Source organism: Tenebrio molitor, chromosome 8 (assembly GCF_963966145.1).
Source record: "Tenebrio molitor chromosome 8, icTenMoli1.1, whole genome shotgun sequence".
NCBI lineage: Eukaryota > Metazoa > Arthropoda > Insecta > Coleoptera > Tenebrionidae > Tenebrio > Tenebrio molitor.
Window position 1 is genome coordinate 3,209,906 of NC_091053.1, and position 20,174 is coordinate 3,230,079.

At 36.1% G+C, this 20,174-nt stretch overlaps 1 protein-coding gene and 1 long non-coding RNA gene across 17 annotated transcripts in view; one reads left to right on the plus strand and one right to left on the minus strand.

Moving 5' to 3' along the window:
* Window positions 1-20,174, plus strand: part of bru3 (bruno 3) — a 379,483-nt gene that overhangs the window by 218,316 nt on the left and 140,993 nt on the right. The window contains exon 1 of one of the 15 annotated variants that reach the window (XM_069055423.1): window positions 5,408-5,670. The exons of 12 other annotated variants lie outside the window; for them this stretch is intronic. The gene's annotated coding sequence lies outside the window, so the exon portion shown is untranslated. Of the gene's footprint in view, window positions 1-5,407; window positions 5,671-20,174 lie in introns of those variants that run through there. 2 more of the 15 variants (XM_069055410.1, XM_069055417.1) reach the window with 2 other exon arrangements.
* LOC138137438 (uncharacterized) lies at window positions 9,024-10,395 on the minus strand. Of its 2 annotated transcripts, XR_011161735.1 has the most exons (5): window positions 9,940-10,395; window positions 9,739-9,879; window positions 9,535-9,675; window positions 9,327-9,471; window positions 9,024-9,266 (listed from the first exon to the last, which is right to left on the minus strand). It is a non-coding gene; the product is annotated as an uncharacterized lncRNA (long non-coding RNA). The 2 variants fall into 2 exon arrangements; XR_011161734.1 differs by having other exon boundaries at window positions 9,739-10,395.

Here is a 20,174-nt window from a genome sequence, read left to right on the forward strand (position 1 = left end):
CTATTGACCGCAAGACGACTAAATTTTATTCATTTTGGAAATTAACATGTCTAGTTAATACATATATCTTAAACATATGTAAATAATCATATTTCCCTATGAGATACCTAATTATCCCATGTATTATTTTAAGAATTGATAGTAATTTATTACCAAGGGAATAACTCAAATATAAAAAAATGTATACAACAAAATATTACAACAAAGAAACTGTAAAGTTATAATAAGTTTAAATACAGTTCATTATAACAACTTACATGTAAATAATTAAATTAACTGAAAAATGAAATAGCTATTTGTGTATTAAGAGCGCAAAGTAATACATTGTCGATTGAGAGATTGTTGCCGCGCGACGCAGGAGCGCGGCTTTTTCTCGAAATCGACAATGTACATTTGCGCTCGCAACACACAGGATTTTTCCTACAATCGCAACTATGACTACAACATATTATTTTATTTGGACCAAATCAATGTAATACCTTCTTAAAATCAGAAACTAATTATTCACAATATTGACATTAAAAGTACAATAATTACGGTTTTTGAAAAGAAATCCATGCTCTGGAAGTGTGCATTCTGGTTCTTTTGCTGCACTTACAATTTCGGGAGGTGTACACGAAAACGCTTCCTCCCTTCCTTCTACACGCTTTTGAGCAATGTTTTTTGTAAAAACACAAAGAACACCGACACAAACTGACACAACAATTCTTTCTGTTTATTCGTTGTCACTAGTTACAATAATCACTGGACATCTCATTTTAACAAAAAATTCGAAGAGCGAGCGTTTTGTACATTTTTTCGCGCGTCAGCGACAAAGTGACAGTCCTCGGAAAACGTCAACTTTGCGTTGTCAAATGCAAGCGCAAAGACCTACTTTCTACATCGATTGTAGAAAAAATATATTTTTTCCATGATCACTGGAAATAGTGAGCAAAGATGGCAATTGAATCACTAGTGAGGAAAAAATATTTTCTCACTAGTGAGCAAAGTGTAATGTTTCGCGAGTTTGTCGATAGAGGGCGCCAAATAAGTATGTTGTACTGAAAGTTTTTTTAATCTGTTTTTAAAATATTTTCTGAATATTAATAACTAAAGCTTGTCTTAATTTTGACTTACCTTACCTAAATTTTTAACCTGTTATTTAGATTTCAATTGACGAAAAAACGTGAAATTGCTTGGGGTAAACTTCTGAACGTAATTTGCACCTCAAAGAAAAGGTTACTTTTTATATATGTATTGAATTCCAACAGTTTCTTGAGGTGACCTCATGTGTTAAATTAAAATAAGATTGTACAGTCGCGATCAATAAATTTTGGACACTAGTATCATCGTGCTGTCATACATTCTAAAACGACCTTTATGTGTTAATAACCTTAATTTTGATTGTGTCAATTTTGAAAATGTGAATGTCAGATTTACCGACAAAACATTCAAGAAGTTTTAAAAATCAGACAAATGGAATAGAATGAGGTTTTAATTAATAACAAATAAAAATAACCATTAACTTAATATTTTGTCATCGCTCATATTGGCAAATTGTAGATAAATTTGACAACAATTTCATCATTCATGTGTGACAATTTCAATAAAGCATGATTTAGAGTAATTTTTTTTATATTACAGAAAAATGATGTCCAAAATTTAATGATCGCAATAGTACAATAATACTGAAAACTTATAAACAATAGAAAAGTTTTTGAATAGATCTTAACTGAAATACTCAGGGACCTATTTTTTTTTTATTTTAAAAGCTTAAAAAACGTCGATGATTTAAAATACATAATGAAAAAATCAAATGAACTAGTTTTCATTATTACTCATAACTTTCTTCTATTCTATCAATACAATAAAAGTATTTATTTCAATCAAAATAGATTGTAATATAATAACACATGAAAAATAAAAATTTAAACAAGAACAAAATTTTAAAGGAAAGTAAAAATTAAATTAAAAAAATTTCATCCAATGATGGGCTATGAGGAAGGGTGCCGCGAATGCTTGTTGCATTGCCCCGTTGAATGGCCAAAGAAAGTCTTTGACGAAGAAATTGTTTTGCCCTGACGTTGCCAGTTTCTTTAACCAACTTAGAGCCGATTGTGTTGATAAAAGTTCTAGTTTCTTCGCACCAAGGACCCAGTGTTTCGAAGGCAAGTGCCTTGAAAATAAAATTCGCAGACTTTAATATTTTATATTTTTCATGTTTTTTTCGGCAAGCAATTTCTGCTGCTGCCCCAGCTTCTACGGATGTCTGTGAAAGATATGAATTGGCAAGTGTATCGACACAAGTTACGTCCCAAATGAGACGTTGGCCCTTTGACCAAGGGGTGAGCGTGGCGCCATCTGGTCTCTTACCATCGTCACGTGAAAGATTCGTAGGTTCAAGTGTAGCTGGGATATGAATTGATGAAAAAACTCTTTGAATAATTGAATTAAGTTCACTATGCCTTGGCAGCCTTCCTTTGCTCTTAGTACAGCTTAGACCATGAATTCCTTGAGCGTTGACAAATGTGCGGCAGTTGCAAAGATGATTTTCAAATAGTTCGCATAAAATAAAATGGGCATGTTAAAATGTACCTACTCATTTTTTAATAACAGCCATTTTGATTAAAAATTGTTTTTATTATCATCTATTTTTAAAATTGAATTTTGAATTCTATTCAGACATGTATAAATAGTAAACAATAATATAATTATGTAGGTGAATGAGTTAAAAAAATATTTTAAATAAATGTAGATCCAGTAGATCCATCCGTGCATGTATCTAACAATTTACGTATCATTTTGTTTTTAATTCAGTTAACAAATCAATCTAATATCATACATCAGGAATGATTAATAAAATATTGCACTACTCTATAATTTAATTAATAATTGAAGAATTGCAAAGTGGTAGCTTTTATTTTTGTAAAGCTGTCTGTCTCTTCTTCGATGGCCAGCAGAATTTCAAGTTCAATTTTCAAAAGGCAGTGGCTCGTAATGAAATATACGAGTACCTACTTGTTCAGCAAATAAATAACTAAAATGTAATTATACAATTTTTTAGAATAATGACAGGGTCAATTATATTAAATGCTTTAGACTAATCGTCATCAGCAGCAGAGTAGAATCGATAAAATGAAAGTTATCGTCGATATTGATCTTTGTGAAGTATGTACCGGGTGAAAAACATAACAACGCTAAAATGAGGTTAGATTTAAACAGCTGATCCGCGATCCGTAATCCGTGGTGCGTTCACAATCGACTCCTCAACGCCATCTTTGACGTGAAATTTAAATGAACACCTGATACATTATCTAATAACAGAAAAAATATTTCTTTCTTCAATATTGTTGTTTCAAAAAAAATTTCGTAGTTTAAAAATGAATAAATAAATAATGAATAAAGGAATTTCAAAATTTAGCACCGGGTATTAAAATTTGTGACCGAGGAAGTTTATCTCTTTTAGGCTCTCCAATCTTTGACTAAGGTTTCAAAAACACCGTCGAAAAAACTACAATTACAGTTGAAAATCTTTTAAACATAGCTGAACTTCTTAGCAGACACGTGGCTTATACTTTAATCAAGAACTGTCTTTTCATACCAAAATTTAATTTTTTATTAAGAACAACACAATTTTGGAAAATTTCTAATTATGTTAATTCAATTGATTCTTCTTTCAAGTCTTCTAAGAAAGAATACTTAATTTACGTTTAACTGATTTACAATGGTGTCAGTCCACTTTACCGAGTTGATTTGGTGGACTGGGAATTCGCTGCATTTCCGATATTTGCCTCCCTGCTTTCCTATCTTCAATTCATGGTGTTAAAAAGCTTGTTTCTCTATTATTAAATTCAAAGGATAATGAGCTAATTATTCACCATTATGATGAAGCTTTAGCAGTCTGGGATGTAGAAAATGAGAACGAAAGACCAACAATCCCACAATTTCAGAAGAATTGGGATAATATCAATATCAAACGAATAACTGCCAATGACTTAATCTTTAATTCACCTAGAGACTTGGCTCGTTTTAAGGCTTTGCAATGCAGAGAATCAGGATCTTGGTTACATGCAATACCTTCTCCTAATATTGGTACTCTTTTAGATAACACTTCCTTCCAAGTTTGTATTGGTTTAAGATTGGGTTGTAATCTTTGTACACCTCATTTTTGCAAATGCAATGCGAAAGTTGACGAAATTGGCATCCACGGTCTCAGTTGTTCAAAAAGCAGTGGTAGATTTTCCAGACACACTGAAATTAATTCTATTATCAACCGGTCTTTGACTTCTATTCATGTTAATTCAACTTTAGAACCAAACGGACTGTCTCGGGATGATGGAAAACGCCCAGATGGGATGACTTTAGTACCATGGATTAAAGGGCAACCTTTAGTTTGGGACGTTACTATTGTAGACACACTTGCAGACAGTTACGTTTTGAAAACTTCTGAAGTTTCAGGTTTTGCCGCTGAAATGGCTTGCAAACGCAAACATAGCAAATATAGTTCAATTATTTCGTCAAATTACGTATTTAAAGGTTTAGCCTTTGAAACTTTAGGCCCTTGGTGCAAAGAAACCATCGATTTCATTAATGTCATCGGAAACCGATTTATCGCGGAATCAGGCGATTCAAAATCAAAGAAATTGCTTTTCGAGAGGATTTCCCTTGCCATTCAACGTGGAAACGCTGCAAGCATTTGGGCCACTTTTCCAGATTCCGCATTATTATCGGAAATTTTTGTATTTTTATTCTTAAGTTGATTAATTATATTAAAATGAAATAAGACAACAATAAATTTTGTAATAAAATGTTTACCAATCAATCATGAACACATTTACCTAAATTGATAAATTGCAACAGTACCGAATCGAGACGGTGACAGCTTGCACCGCATTTCTCTCAGGTGTTTTAAATTATTCTGTGTCTACTTATTTTAAAAAGAAAACAGTTTTTGTCAGAACTACTAAACCTAACTGTATCCAATGTATGAAGTCCAATTTATTTTTTGTTCTTTGTTTCTAGAAGAAATAGAATTTTTCAAGTATTCGGTTAAACAAATGTATGCTTCGTCTTGGAATAATTGTGATGTTTGTAATTTTTTTTTTTTTTTTTGGATCTTCGTCGAATTACGATTTGAGCGGCGGGCGGTCATAATTTTTTGGCATTTTGCCGGTCGGCTTCACTCTCTGCAACAATAATTTGAAGAGTTAATCAGGAGGTCCCAGCAGGAGGTCCAGAGGTCCCTCTTCCCACCTAACGAAAAACCTCAGCACCGCGAAACTTGTCGACCCGGGTGGTTTGTTGTTGATTTGTCCTCGTCGGAGCACCATCCTTTTTCCCACCTGTGCGTTCGTTCCAAGGCCAACACGTCGGGACGCTCTCTCCCAGGTTACCACTGACGACGCACACCACGCGCGGACTTGTCGCGCGGGCGGGCGTCGTCGTCATGACGACGGCATCAAGCGCTCAACACTGCGCCGAAGTGCACCGCCTTCGGAGCGCGTGACGTCAACTCGCCGCGACTCCTCCCTGCGAGGACGTCTGCCACGATATCGCCTGTTGCTAGTCCTTCAGCTGCTCCACGCGTGTTCCATAGCGTTCCTCCGGAACGATTCCGGAGCGCCTCTTCGCGCTGTATCGCTCATCGCCGCCACCGACAACTCGTGTCTTCTATGTGCTTTGGGAACTCAGGTACCTCTTCACATTTGTTTGGGGTGGATGGCAACAGAATGGCGTGCGAGACCATGCACGAGTCAGACCGGGTCTTCTGTTGCGATTCACAGAGTTATTGGTCGTTTTGGCGAGTTCCGCTCTATCGAACCGAGTTTGCTTTACGACGTGTCATTAAGTTGAGTGTTAATAAAACGCGATGAGGGATCCATCCCCTCATGCAGATATGGACACTAGCGCAAACCAACAACACTGTATCAGGTTTTATTGCTGAGGCAACTTCCGAGAGAGACGAGACCATCGAATAAACGCCGGCTACCAATTAGCGGCTTTCTCTTCGGTTCTGTTTTCAGCTTGCTCGAATTTGAAATTTAAAATATCAATTTGGATTGCAAATTCATTGCAGAAAGCTGCCTCGGAAGAAAGCGGACGTCGAAAGTTTCCTCTTCGATCTTTTACATTTACTTTTCGAAGGGGCGCACGGATTCCGGAATCTCATATTTCGCTCCCCGCTGGCAAAACATGTGCCGCTACAATCGCAATGAAAGTTATTTTCAAAGGATTTTACTTGCACACAATGCCAACAGAAATGAAGGAAAAGTAATCAGCGCTTGTTTCGCTATGTTCACCTTCGTTCGGAATTAATGTTATGCACGTTTGCGAGATCTCGATGTTCCTAATTAAACCGTTTTACATGTTTCAAAACCCGCTTTTAAAACGATATTGTTTTAATTTTTAATTTACCGAGGTGAAAATGACAAACGTTCAAATTAACTGCCATAAAATCTTAGAAAAAAAATCAACTTCTTGGCACGCAGGAGGAGTCACTCCCCGGGGGTTTTCTCTGATGGAAAACGAAGGCAGACCTGAAACGGCTCGTCTGGTTCCCAGTACTCCTTCTTTGAGCACATTAAAAATTAAAGTTGTTAAAATATAAAGTGTGTTCCTTCAGAATGTATAATTTTTAAATTTATTATTTAGATTTTATTACGAAGATGGGTTGACTGACTCATTCCAAAAATTTTCTGCATCCGCGCAGATTTTTGTCCGATGTTTTGATCTATTTTGTATTCTCATTTGATGTCGAACGTGATTATTAATAAATCATCTTGGAAATATAATTAATTCGTAATTAATTCTGTACTGATGTAAACGAAAGCACACAAAAGTTTAAGTTTGTTGAAAACAGAAAAGTTCTCGGGAAGAAATCTTCTGCTCGTTGAAAGTTACAAAAAATGATCAGTAGTTGCTTCGTTCAACTTAACCCACCTCATTATAAACTGATTATAATTCTCGGCGGTAAAAGGCAAAACCAACTTTCAACATTAAGTAATTTTCTTGTTTGTACTTTTCACTGATTTGTGATAAGTTGTTTCGATCTTTTTCACGTTTTTCCAGGTATGTATTTGATAATAAAAGATTGAAGAAAAGAAACGTTGGAAAATGCAAGGTACAACTATAAAATAACAATTTTTTTTCGATTTCAGTATGTAGGTATAAGTATCGGGTGTTCACTTAATTTATCTTCAAAGTATCGGGTGTTCACTTAATTTATCCTCAAAGTAGGCGCTGAAGAGTCGAAAACACCCGATATCTTTTTAAAATAATGCGGGTATATAATGGGTATAATATTTTACGTAATTAAGTGAATAATTTTTATTTTTAAAATTTTTGTTTTATATTTTTACTGACTTATCTGACAATTAATTTAAAAAAAAACTACGATTTACAATCTTACAATAGTACAAAAAATAGTAGATACGACCATGTCAAATTATGAAATAAAAAATATCTAATGGAAATTTAATAATAGGTATATTGTCAAAGCAGATAAGGTAATGGCAGAGTAGCTTTGGGTGGATTTCGTATTGGAACAGCCAGAGAGCTGTTTCTTTTGAAATCCATAATCGAGAACAGGTTTAAGCGCGGAAGCCATCTACATATCCTATAATAAAGGAAACCCTAAACAAAGTCATGGATAAAATTTAATATTCAATAGAGGCCTTTAAGCTTCCTCTTATTTTTAATATATGAGATTCAAAAAGTTTTCAGCTACAACTTTTGGATCCACATTCTGTGGATAATAAAAATTTTCAGTCTGCTGAATAATCTGCAGGAACAGCAGTAAAAGGTGATCTCAGGTGGCCCAGATTTAGATATTTTTGTTTAATTTTTGTGCGGATGTAGGATGTCTATTGTATCGAAGGTCGAGGAAATCAACCCCTTCGTGTTGGGGTTTCGGTGGTGAAGTCGCGTATGGCGCGATCAGGGCCAAATTATAATAAATTATCTGCGGTGAGACTCCGGATGATTAATTAGCATAAACTTTCTCCACTTGTTGGCACAATTGGCGGAGTTCTTAGGCGAAACATGTGTGTGGTCTTGAGGGTTCGTCGCCATCGTAAATCCTCCATTTCGCCGCACCAGCCAATTTACCACCGCCAAGTTCGTTCCTTCGACGAGTTCGGTTCTCGCCCCATATTAAGTACTAATTAAAATTCAAGCCTGTCGCCCCTCTCACGGCCCCCGCCGCTTCTCCAATATCACAGAGAATATGGCGAGAGAGCCGGTAAATCAAATTTCTGCGCTCTCGCTAACCCATTTCCCGGGCATAGTGTGCTATTGTAATGGTGTGGTAGACATTAACATTTATCTGTTCAAATTACGGAAACCAATTTCGGTGTAAATGTTCTCCGTGAATTAAAATTTAACACTTACCGTTCGCGAGCCGCGTACGCGAGGATGCGTTATTGAAATGCAGGAGAGTCGGGGGTAGCGATCCCGTACGAGGGGGTGTTTGGGAATCAGAGATGTACTCTTCTAATTGCTTCGTGAAGCTATTTTAATTGAATTTTATGGGCTACAGCCGAGATGCCGAAACCGGCAGGTACAACATTTAAGGCTTAAAGGTAAAGGAAGGTTCACAAATAGTTATTTTCATTAGAGTACGGGAGGTGAATTTTCCGGCACAACTAGTTTAGTTGGAGCGCCGGAAAATACCTTCCGTACGACATTTCTATTAGACTTTTCGGCTGACCAAAATACTAAATTCTTTCAAAGTCAAAACTAATTTTATTGTAGAATTTGACATCGTCAATAAAGAATTGAATGCTGTGGAATCAATTCCTTGACGACGGTGACCGCTCATTTGTTGTTTTCCAAACAAATTATTTGCTGTGTTTATTAGGCTAAATTTTCACTGTAAGTGCTTGAAAATTTGACTTTGGTGTGTTAATCGACTGAAAAAAAATGTCCAGGTCATATAGTCAGTTAAATGTGACACCAGAAGCTCTACGACTAGTGGCAGAAGGACTAAGCTCTGAATTGTTACCAGAAAAATCGAAAGAACGCTATATAGGGCAGTTTAGAATTTTTTTGCGCGATTGTACTCTATTTGGTTGTTTACCACGTCTGTTTCCAAGATGGTAAGCTCTGTTTACTCGTTGCTAACGATAAACTCGATGGTAAGTAATTTTTGGTGTTCTAGAACGGTAAGTAAAGTTTATTCAAAATTAATCGATTATTATAATAATTTTTATGTAGACAGAAGTTGAAGCCAAGATGTGGGGGCACTTTCGGGCAACTCATAAAGCTCTTGTAGTCGGCTTTCCTTGGCGCTGCAATGAAAAAGCATTATCAAACTTGCCGCGACATTGGCATTGTCAAAATTTTCATACCCCGCATTTTCCTTGTCTTCTTGATTAGGTACACATTGAGGTTGTTGGTTTCGAAAATAATTCTTCATTTATGTAGACAGAAGTTGAAGACAAGATGTTAGCACTTTCTGGAAACTCACACGGCTCTTGTAGTCAGCTTTCCTTGCTGCTGCAACGAAATAGCATTAGCAAACTTGCCGCGACATTGGCATTGTAAAAATTTTCATACCCCGCGTTTTCCTTGTCTTCTTGATTACACATTGAGATCGTTGGTTTCGAAAATTCTTCATTTATGTAGACGGAAGTTGAAGACAAGATGTTAGCACTATCTGGAAACTCGCACGGCTCTTGTAGTCGGCCTACCTTGCCGCTGCAATGAAATAATTTTAGTAACAGACTTGCCGTGACATTAGAATTGTCAAAATGTTCATACCCCGGATTTTCCTTGTCTTCTTGAATACATATTGAGTTCGCTGGTTTCGAAAATTCTTGATTTATGTAGACAGAAGTTGAAGACAAGATGTTAGCACTTTCTGGAAACTCACACGGGTCTTGTGGTCGGCATTCCTTGCCGCTGTAATGAAATAATATTAGCGAACTTGCCGCGACATTAGTATTATCAAAATTTTCATACCCAAATTTTCCTTGTCTTCATAATTACACGTTGAGGTCGTTAGTTTCAAAAATTCTTTATTTGTGACGCACCCCACATTCAAAGTTTCTTCTACAATATCCACTTCGTTTTCGGAATCACTAATATCACTCATTTTACTGCTTGTTTTTCAACACAACTGGCGATATTTGCGCACAAAAACTGCAATGGCGGTAGTTGTTTGCAGATTGCCTTAGAAACGCGATACAAAAATCGACATTGTGGCAACACGATGTGAAGGGCGTCGTATCGCATTGCATTCTAGTTAGGAATGTTTTGTAATAAATATTCAATCGCGCAAAAAATCTCATAAGCATGACGAACGTTAATGACAATGTACGGATCTCAGACAATATTGGAGTCGTCGCAAGCTCCTCCTCCAAACAATTGTCTTCGATCCGTACATTGTCATTACCGTTCTTTATACTTAATATACTATAAAAAGTTTTTCACTTTCACATGTTCATTTTCTATTTTATCACTTGGTCTTCTTTTTTCCAAGCGAAGTATTTTTAATATTAATATGTATAAATAAAATAAAAAAGAAAAAAGAAAACTCAGTCGAACGGGACTGTATTCTTCTTTACCCTTATCTTTATCAACGCTATAGGAATCCTTCAACTTTATTTTTCGGTGATCATTTAATTTCTTCTTCTGTTGGACCCCAACAAGGAGATCCTTGCGGTCCTATGATTTTTAGTCTTGCCATTCAACCAATTATTTTATCTTTGGATTCTCAACTGAATATTTGGTATTTAGATGATGGAACCTTAGCAGATTACCCAGAAGTAGTTTTGTCCGACTTTAAGAAAATTATCAATTTATCCAGAAAAATTGGTCTTGAATTAAACTTTAGCAAATGCGAGATCTTTTGCTGTCCTGGAGACACAGATTTAAAAGTCATAAAGGAATTTCAAAATTTAGCACCAGGTATTAAAATTTGTGACCGAGGAAGGTTATCTCTTTTAGGCTCTCCAATCTTTGACCAAGGTTTCGAAAATACCGTCGAAAAAACTATAATTACAGTTGAAAATCTTTTAAACAAAGCTGAAGCAGACACGTGGCTTATATTTTAATCAAGAACTGTCTTTTCGTACCAAAATTTAATTTTTTATTAAGAACAACTCCATTTTGGAAATTTTCTAATTATGTTAATTCAATTGATACTTCTTTAAAGTCTCCTTTAGAAAGAATACGTAATTTACGTTTAACTGATTTACAATGGTGTCAGTCCACTTTACCGATTAGATTTGGTGGACTGGGAATTCGTCGCATTTCCGATATTTCCCTCCTTGCTTTCCTATCTTCAATTCATGGTGTTGAAAAGCTTGTTTCTCTATTATTAAATTCCAAGGATAATGAGCTTATTATTCACCATTATGATGAAGCTTTAGCAGTTTGGGATGTAGAAAATGAGAACGAAAGACCAACAATCCCACAATTTCAGAAGAATTGGGATAATATCAATATCAAACGAATAATTGCCAATGATTTAATCTTTAATTTACCTAGAGACTTGGCTCGTTTTAAGGCTTTGCAATGTAGAGAATCAGGATCTTGGTTACATGTAATACCTTCTCCTAATATTGGTACTCTTTTAGATAACACTTCCTTCCAAGTTTGTATTGGTTTAAGATTGCGTTGTAATTTTTGTACACCTCATTTTTGGAAATGCAATACGAAAGTTGACGAAATTGGCATCCACGGTCTAAGTTGTTCAAAAAGCAGTGGTAGATTTTCCAGACACACTGAAATTAATTCTATTATCAACCGGTCTTTGACTTCTATTCATGTTAATTCAACTTTAGAACCAAACGAACTGTCTCGGGATGATGGAAAACGCCCAGATGGGATGACTTTAGTACCATGGATTAAAGGTCAACCTTCAGTTTGGGACGTTACTATTGTAGATACACTTGCAGACAGTTACGTTTTGAAAACTTCTGAACTTTCAGGTTTTGCCGCTGAAATGGCTTCCAAACGCAAAAATAGCAAATATAGATTAATTATTTCGCAAATTACGTATTTAAAGGTTTAGCCTTTGAAACCTTAGGCCCTTGGTGCAAAGGAGCCATCGATTTCATTAATGTCATCGGAAACCTACTTATTGCGGAATCAGGCGATTCAAAATCAAAGAAATTCCTTTTCAAGAGTATTTCCCTTGCCATTCAACGTGGAAACGCTGCAAGCATTCGGGGCACTTTTCCATTCCGCATTATTATCGGAAATTTTTGTATTGTAAAACAAAAATGTTATACATAATAATAATTGCGATAATAATCGAGAACAAACCGACGAACAAGTGGACTTAATTAAAATTTTCCGAACTGGGACGGACATCATTTTAGCCTGACGTCGAAAATTTCACGAACGATTTCAGCGATTCGCATGCTAATGTAAATTTAATTACAAATTGAAATTTCATTGCATTAACCCGTTCTAAACCAGGATTACAACTAATGTTAGATGAGTGAATTTAAATTATAGTACACATCCGCCGGGCTAAAATTTGAATTTTTTTGTAATAAAAATTCAATCCATAGGAATTACGTTTTGGCAAAAACACAGATTGCCGCGCCGAACAAATTGGTACAAGACTTGTAATGAGAGTTTGATACTGTCTCTTTAAAACTTCCAAAATGGATTCCGCATGCATCACACGGGACCGGTTATAGTTTTTTAAAAATGTCGACCGTTTTACGACGCCGAAGCCGAAAGACCGTCGGTTCGATTTTTCCCATAAACTAACTTAATTTAGCAGAGTGGATTTGGAAATGTAACATGTTAGCTATATTTGTCACGATTTGACCCAAGAAAACTTTTGTGAACGAAGTTGTTCGACAAAATGACGGTTTTTAGTTTGTTTCGCCAGATCCACAGGGATTACGGCCATTGTGACCGTGCTTGGTTCTCTCGGTATTACAGAAACCGAATTAACCCATCCAGAAGGGAAACTTGCTCTGAGGATTAAACCATTCCCTTGATCTAGGATTAGATAGATTCTGATGTCGAACCTCAAGTCGGTCAGAGAACGATGATGTATTAGAGCTCAAGTCCCTACCTAATATAATTTCGCAATATCGATATTAATATCCAGCAACTTGTATGAGGTCATATTGAATTCGAGTTTGATGGATTTATTGTTGGCCCCTCTTCCTACGTCCCATTCTCCGCGATGCCCTCGAAACCTTAAAATTCCCCGAAATGCCGGAGGGACGGCGACCTCACCATCCATCCCCGTCCAGTTAATAAACTTGCCACAAGTAAAAATATCACGCGGCATTATTTTAATACCTACCGTTGTGTAAATTTTTTGCCCACCACTATCAATCTGGACTTTAATTAAAGTTATAACTTGGCGGGCTGCGTAAGCCGCGCATTCGGAAGGAATTAAGCCGGGATTACAGTTCCAAAACCAATAAGAACTTCAAATTCGCCATGAACTTCACTTATACCCTTTGAAATCTCATTTGCGATTAGCGACGAATTATCAACAAAAAGCCGCGTTAATTGGAGAGCAAATAAACACGGACGTCGTACCTGTACACGTGAAACGCGTACGCGTGGGGGCGTGTCGTCACGGTAAAAAGTTCGCAGGCAAGAGCGGAGCGAATGATTAATTCGCATCCGAATAATAAATTGTTTAGAAAGTGGCGAACGCACCCCGTTCATGAATTTCTCGGCACGTTGTCTGGCTGATCCTGCAGGATCTCGATGCCGAATCCGGTATACAGTGCAACGTGGAGCAATAAGTTATGGCAACGGTATAATCTAATAAATTTTCCTATAAATCACTTGAAAGTGAAATATCCAAGAGATTTAGAGTAACACTCATAACCCCAAAACAAATTTGCAACACAATGTACAGACGATAAATTTGTCCGACTGACGAGGAGTTTGCTAGCAGACATTTTAATTACAGTCGCCCCCTCCGGCGAGGCAGTTCCTGCAACTTACACCTGGTTCCTGCAGCGAAGAACGCCGCCGCGCTCGTTTGTCACTACTTTATTCCCACTAACCTCACAAACTTGAATTAAAACAACGCTTGCGTAATTACTTCATTTTACTAAATTAGAAACGGTTTTTACCGACGTTTAATTGATGCAGGAAATACGTGCCGCATTTGTGACGTCCCAGAAGAAAACAGTTTCCTAAAGCTCTAATGTCCAGCAACTGAAACGACTAAGTCAATATCGTTGTGAACCAGGAACTAATCGGAGGGGAATGTTTTATTAAAAATTTTGTATGAATTTAAAAAACAGAAGGGTTCTGAAAGAGCTCAAGCAGGCGTAAGCAATTTACACTTTTAATGTGGACCAATAGATGGGAGACGGTTCACTTTCTTTTTTTAGATGGAAATGTTTTTTTAACAAATTCAATTCAACTCGCGGATGATTCACTCGCCAGCGGCTCGTGTTGAAATTTTCATTCTCTTGAATAGTAGCCATCACTATACGCTCATTGAAGAATGAGCGTATAATACTCTTTGATGAGATTATTTTCCAGGAAAAATATCGCCTCGGATGATTGCACCACTCGCCTACGGCTCGTATGGGAATTTTCATCCTCTTCAATAATAGCCATCATTATACGCTCATTGAAGAATATACTATTATTTAATTAATTTTAGAAAGAGATATCTTAAAAAAAAACTCTCGCTGTATTTTTTTAAGCTCTGGAGGCGGCAGTTCCGTTTCATTGACAGTTGCATTTTTTGATAATTTTATGTATTTCAAGAGATGGGTTTTTTGATCCCTGAGTAAAAAATTTGAAAGGAAGAATAGTTATTTATTATACCGAGTGAGTGAAGTTTTACCGCCCGCACGGTTAACCCTATTAAAAAATTAGTAAAAATTACGATACTTTAGTGTTACATTCCCTTGATATAAGGCTTCAAATGTGTGTAATCAATTTTCTCTTATCACTTAATTCAGAGTCATAAAATAAAAAAAATCGATTTTGAGTAAAAAAGAATTTTTTTTTCATACACGCTCATAATTCACAATTAATTCAAAGAACACATTTATGAAATTCGCATCAAAAGATAATTATTCGTTTTTGAATTACATATTCCAATTTTAACATTAATCTCATTGTTGGGAAACATCTGTTGACCACTTTTCTAGTAATTCCTAAATTTTGCACTTTAATATCAAATCCCATTTATTTCAAAAACCGGTGATGTTTTCATGATTTCAATGACACCAAATTTTTCCTAAATGTTTGAAAGGACTCTCAGTGAAAAATTGTGTAAATTAATGTAGCGGTTATTGAATTAAAACAGAATCTTTACCTGTTTCATTAAAAATTTTGAAATTTTTACAGACTGTTCCACAGTGATACACAATGATTCCTGAATTTTTTGAGAATTTTAAATTGATTAGAAGTGGGTGTTTTCCCTTGGGCGGTAAAACTTAACTCACCCGGTACAAGACGATAAAATTGTACTTTATCTTTGAGAGTGTTTTTTACGCTCGAGAAATAATGAGATTTTATCGTCGTGTGTAATACAACATTTTTTTCTATAGCAGGACTTCAAATAAAATTTCAAAGAAAATTACAATTTTTGAGTTAAAACATTTTATCTACTCTTGCTGTTAAAGTGTTACTTTATCTACCCTTGCGGTTAAAGTGCTACTTTATCTACTCAAAAGAGTTGACAAAAAAATAGTTTAACATCTGCTATAAAAAAAAATATAAATAGAAAACTTAAAGGTTCGATTTCCGCAATTCCAGCAACGTAGCTTGGCATTTACCTTTATTCGATCAGAAAAGCAACCCTGCCAGACTGAATTTTTGTTTTGTTGCTCTAAATAATTTGCCCTTTAAACATCAAAGAGGGTAAATTTCAATGGACCGTTTTTCTTCAACATTGAACTTGACCGCTCGAGCAACAAGAGTGAAAATTCGTCAAGCAAAATTCTGTTTGTACGAGTTCTTTAAATTGAATTTTGCCAATTACCCGCAGCTTACCTGCACTAATTAGCCGGTTTTTCGCATTCACACTCTGCTCGGTGGTGACTAATTAAATCAGAAGGTTGGAACCGAGCGAATTATGTTTTTCGTTCTCATCAAAACTCTCTAACTTTCAGATATGTATATTTGTTGCGAAAATGACGTAGCAATTTAAGCTGAATAATTATCGGGAGTCTGGTATACCAATTTAATGATGTCGTCGTGAATAATGGAAGCGTTCCACATTGGGTTCAGTTTCTGACTAATGGACCCAACTTGTTGACATAAGGAGAGATTTTTCTAGAGATCGCTGAAAGGACAAGAACGAAATCTATATTCGCGAATTTTTTTTGTCGTAAAACGTCGAAGAGGTCTGTGCGGAATTAAGCTTCGTTTAAGCCCCAGATTAAGTTATGCGGTAATGAAGTGTTGTCGCTTTATGTTTTTATCGATTCGTTCCCAGTCGAACCCGTTGTTATTGAATTATTGAGCAGATCAGAGCGACCGTAAAGAAAAGTAAAGAGAGCGTCTCTTCGCTGTATGAATATTTAAAATGTGTTTAAGCCTCAACTTTCCTAATCACCTGAGACTTGAATTGGCTTTCTAATAACCTTTACACGAAAATCCACCTCTTCAACTCATTCACAGCTTTATTTTAAACGTGCCAGAACTTTCACCGCCCCCTTTAAAGTTTGCATAAGTTAGGGTTCAGTCATTACCATAGCAGCAATTAGCGAACGAGAGCTGAATGTAAACTAGCCGAGGAGGCCTTTGAAGCAACCGTCGCAATTAGAACATAAAAGATAATATGACAGGAAAAAAGCCAACGACACAGAAATAATAAAGAATGCTCGGATTAATGACGCGCGCTCTATCAGGGGAGATGAGGCTGTATAGGCATTAAGTGCACACGATTTTGTACTTTCCCTTTCGACGGCCGACGTCTTTGAAGTTGGCGCAGGTCTTAAAAGTACTTGTTGACTCTATCAACAGATTTGCTCGAGGTTCCGATAAGCTCCCAGAAAGTTTCACATCATCATACACATTACATCCGCACAAAGCGTTGCGATAATGACGACCACGTCTTCGATAATCCGCCGAACGCCCTTCAACTATTATCCTATTCTTCCTTGACAATATTCGTCCACGTTTGTGCCCCATTAAACTACAACTCTTTAAAAATTAATTTCACCTTGATAGTGATAGTATTTGATGAATTATAACGGTCGGCCAAGGGAATTTTAATGTGGACTGTTATAAACGTGATTATTTCTATTTTATGAATTTCACCTGTTTTTGGGTAAATGTTTGTTAGTTCAGTTTTAGTATCAACCGAAACCATATAAATCCGGTAGCATCCGGTTATGTATCTAATGGATAATTTACCGATGCTTTTACCATGATAATTTATCTGCGAGATTTTGTCAAAAATGTATAATTTGCATGTGAAGCCGTTATCACTCACACTAATGCACCTGCTGTAGTGTTAAGTATTTTTATCTATTATCAGTACATAATGGCAAACTTTATGGCATTTATTTTGATGTCACAAAGACATACTTTACCGCGCTAGTGCGGTAAAGTGCATGCAAGGTAAAATGTTTGCACTTTTGTTGTGATTTCGCTGATATCAATCTGCTGCAATCTGGATGTCTGAGGAAATAGTTGCTTGGTCTGTATCGTTTGTATCGTCTACATTTTCGCAGTGGTGACAGAAGTGTGACAAAAATAAAAAAAAATTCCATCTACTCCAGTACATACTTTGGTTCGTGTGGTGCTACAATTTTGTTTTCATTTACTAGTTATTTCTTGCGACGATAATAATTTTTCTGCACTTTTTTTTGACTTCCCCTAATCTCTTTCTTTGTTAACCACATTGTATATGTATTTGTAAATGACAAATTTCATATTAGATTCACACAGAAGAATGAAACAGTATATTTTTGTCAAGTCCGAATCTTACGAGGATACGTTGATATACTCCATTTCTGAGTTTGATGCCGGTTGTCATAGATCAATAATAATCATCGCTTAACACACGCCCATGCAAATTTCTTTTACTTGGCTCACGTTAACAAATTGGCCATCCTCGTTCTGAAAGCTGTGTGCGGGCGTAAGAGTGAGAAAACATGATGTTTGGAAGATGCCAGCTAAGGGATAGTACTTTAGAGCAGGAAAGTCAAAAAATGTTGAATTGTAATTTTAATACCAGTAAAATGGCCTGGGCTGCTTATAATTAATGATTCATGAAATGTTTTGGACGCACTGGAATCTGTCAGCGCTTCGATCGTTTTATGACTTAGCGGCATCGGACTCAGAAACAGACTATATCGAGTTGGCTACAATTGAAACGAGTGTGATATTTGAGTAATTGCATCGAATTCGGCACCGATTGCCAATTTTCAAAGAGAACATGCCAGACAAAAAAAAATGATATCTTACATATTCGAGAATCGACCTACTTTTGAGTGGATCGTCAGACAAGTAAATTTATGCAGATACGCTGAATACGATGGAGGATCAACGTCCATCCTACATCACTATAAAAAATTGCATTGCGCATTTTAAAAGGGGAAGAACGGAGGTCAGAGGTGAATGCCACGTTTTCTGGGTCCATTTTAGAAAATATCGATGACGTGCACTTTCAACATTTGATTACGGCAAAACTATCAGCTAAGAATCCCCAAATACAACTGAGAATGACAACATCCAACTAGTTCTGACTAGTTCTTCTAACTCTTTCGATAGTATTGTATCTATAGATGGAAGCTGGATCCATCAAGATACATCGAGAAACAAAAGAACAGTTAAAGAAGGGGAAACACTGCTTCCTATCACGCGAAAAGTTCGTCTGTTTTTTGAAACAGCAACGGAGTAATTCACACAGAGTCCTTAGTAGAGAAAATTGCTTCGCATTTTCCATATTCGGCGGATTTTTTTTAGGCGGCCCCGGTTTTTAAAAGATCTAAAATTACGTTATGAAGCATGTATGAAGTTGAAAGGGAATTATGTTGAATAAATAAAAATTTGTTCTGAGATTCAGAAGCTTTTAACGTGTTTTAAGATCAACAACTCGTCCATAAGTACTCCCTCATACAGGGTTATTATAAATGATTGTAGTCCAAGTAGGCGTAAAAACTGAATGAAAAAATTTATGGATGCCGCTCCATATAAAAAAAAACATCAAAATGATGTGAATAAGTGAGTACACACCGTTCACACATAGGAGTTAAATTGGGTACAAAACAACTCAATATTTTTGGATTCAATCGTTAATTAAAAAGAAATAAAGAAAATTATCATCATCGCACTCTTCACCTAGAAAATGACAGTGACAGCGACAAAAATTGACAGTTCACATGAAAGCGGCAAAAAATTCATAACATGGGCATGGCGCGTGCTTCGGCTACAATCATTTATAGTAACCCTGTATAATAATTATTGATGACCTTAATTCTTAATAGTTAAGTCCAGTAAAGTGATACAGCGTGGTCACAAAGAATATTACCTCATTTAAAATTGATTTAGTAATTTTTTAAATTGCTGTTGTTGTTTCTTTCAAGTTTATATTTATAAGTCTCAGGTTTATAAGTGTCATTATTGTCTTTTACGGCAAACGCTAGAGGATGAAACGGCGTATTTGAATATTAAAACTCGTCTAAAATTTTTGCAGAAAAGTTTTAAATTGTTGACTGGCGTTCGTAAGTATCATCCTGGAACTTACATCTTATTCAAATCTAAGCTCTGCGGGTTTTGCAGCAGTTTTCTTTAGATTTCAGGTAGTTTTTGGAAAGATTGTCATTATTTTTTATTAAGCTTATATACAATACGATTAACAAAAACACCACAAGGGGCTGTAATAGAAAACAAAACTTCTGAAAACCTACGGCATAACTTCAATTATACCACAAGGTGACTGATAACGTAACATCAACAGCGACAAAATGGTAGGTAAAAATCAACGGTAATAGTTATTTACGACGCAAGACCGTTACATAGAACTTTACATGTGAGCACAGTACCTAATGAGCGAGCGATAGCGAGCTTGTTGTCTGTCTGATGAATGTTAGGGGCAACGCCCGGTAAAATATTTTACCGAGCAGCCCGTAAAGAGACTCTTTACACGTAGATAGAGAGACAAATAAACAGACGTTTACGACCCATTATATACCGTAAAAAGAAATTAAACTTGATATAGAAAAGAATTATCTAAAAATTAACTAAAGGAGATGCTCGAAGTACTCCCCATTTTGCTCTAAACA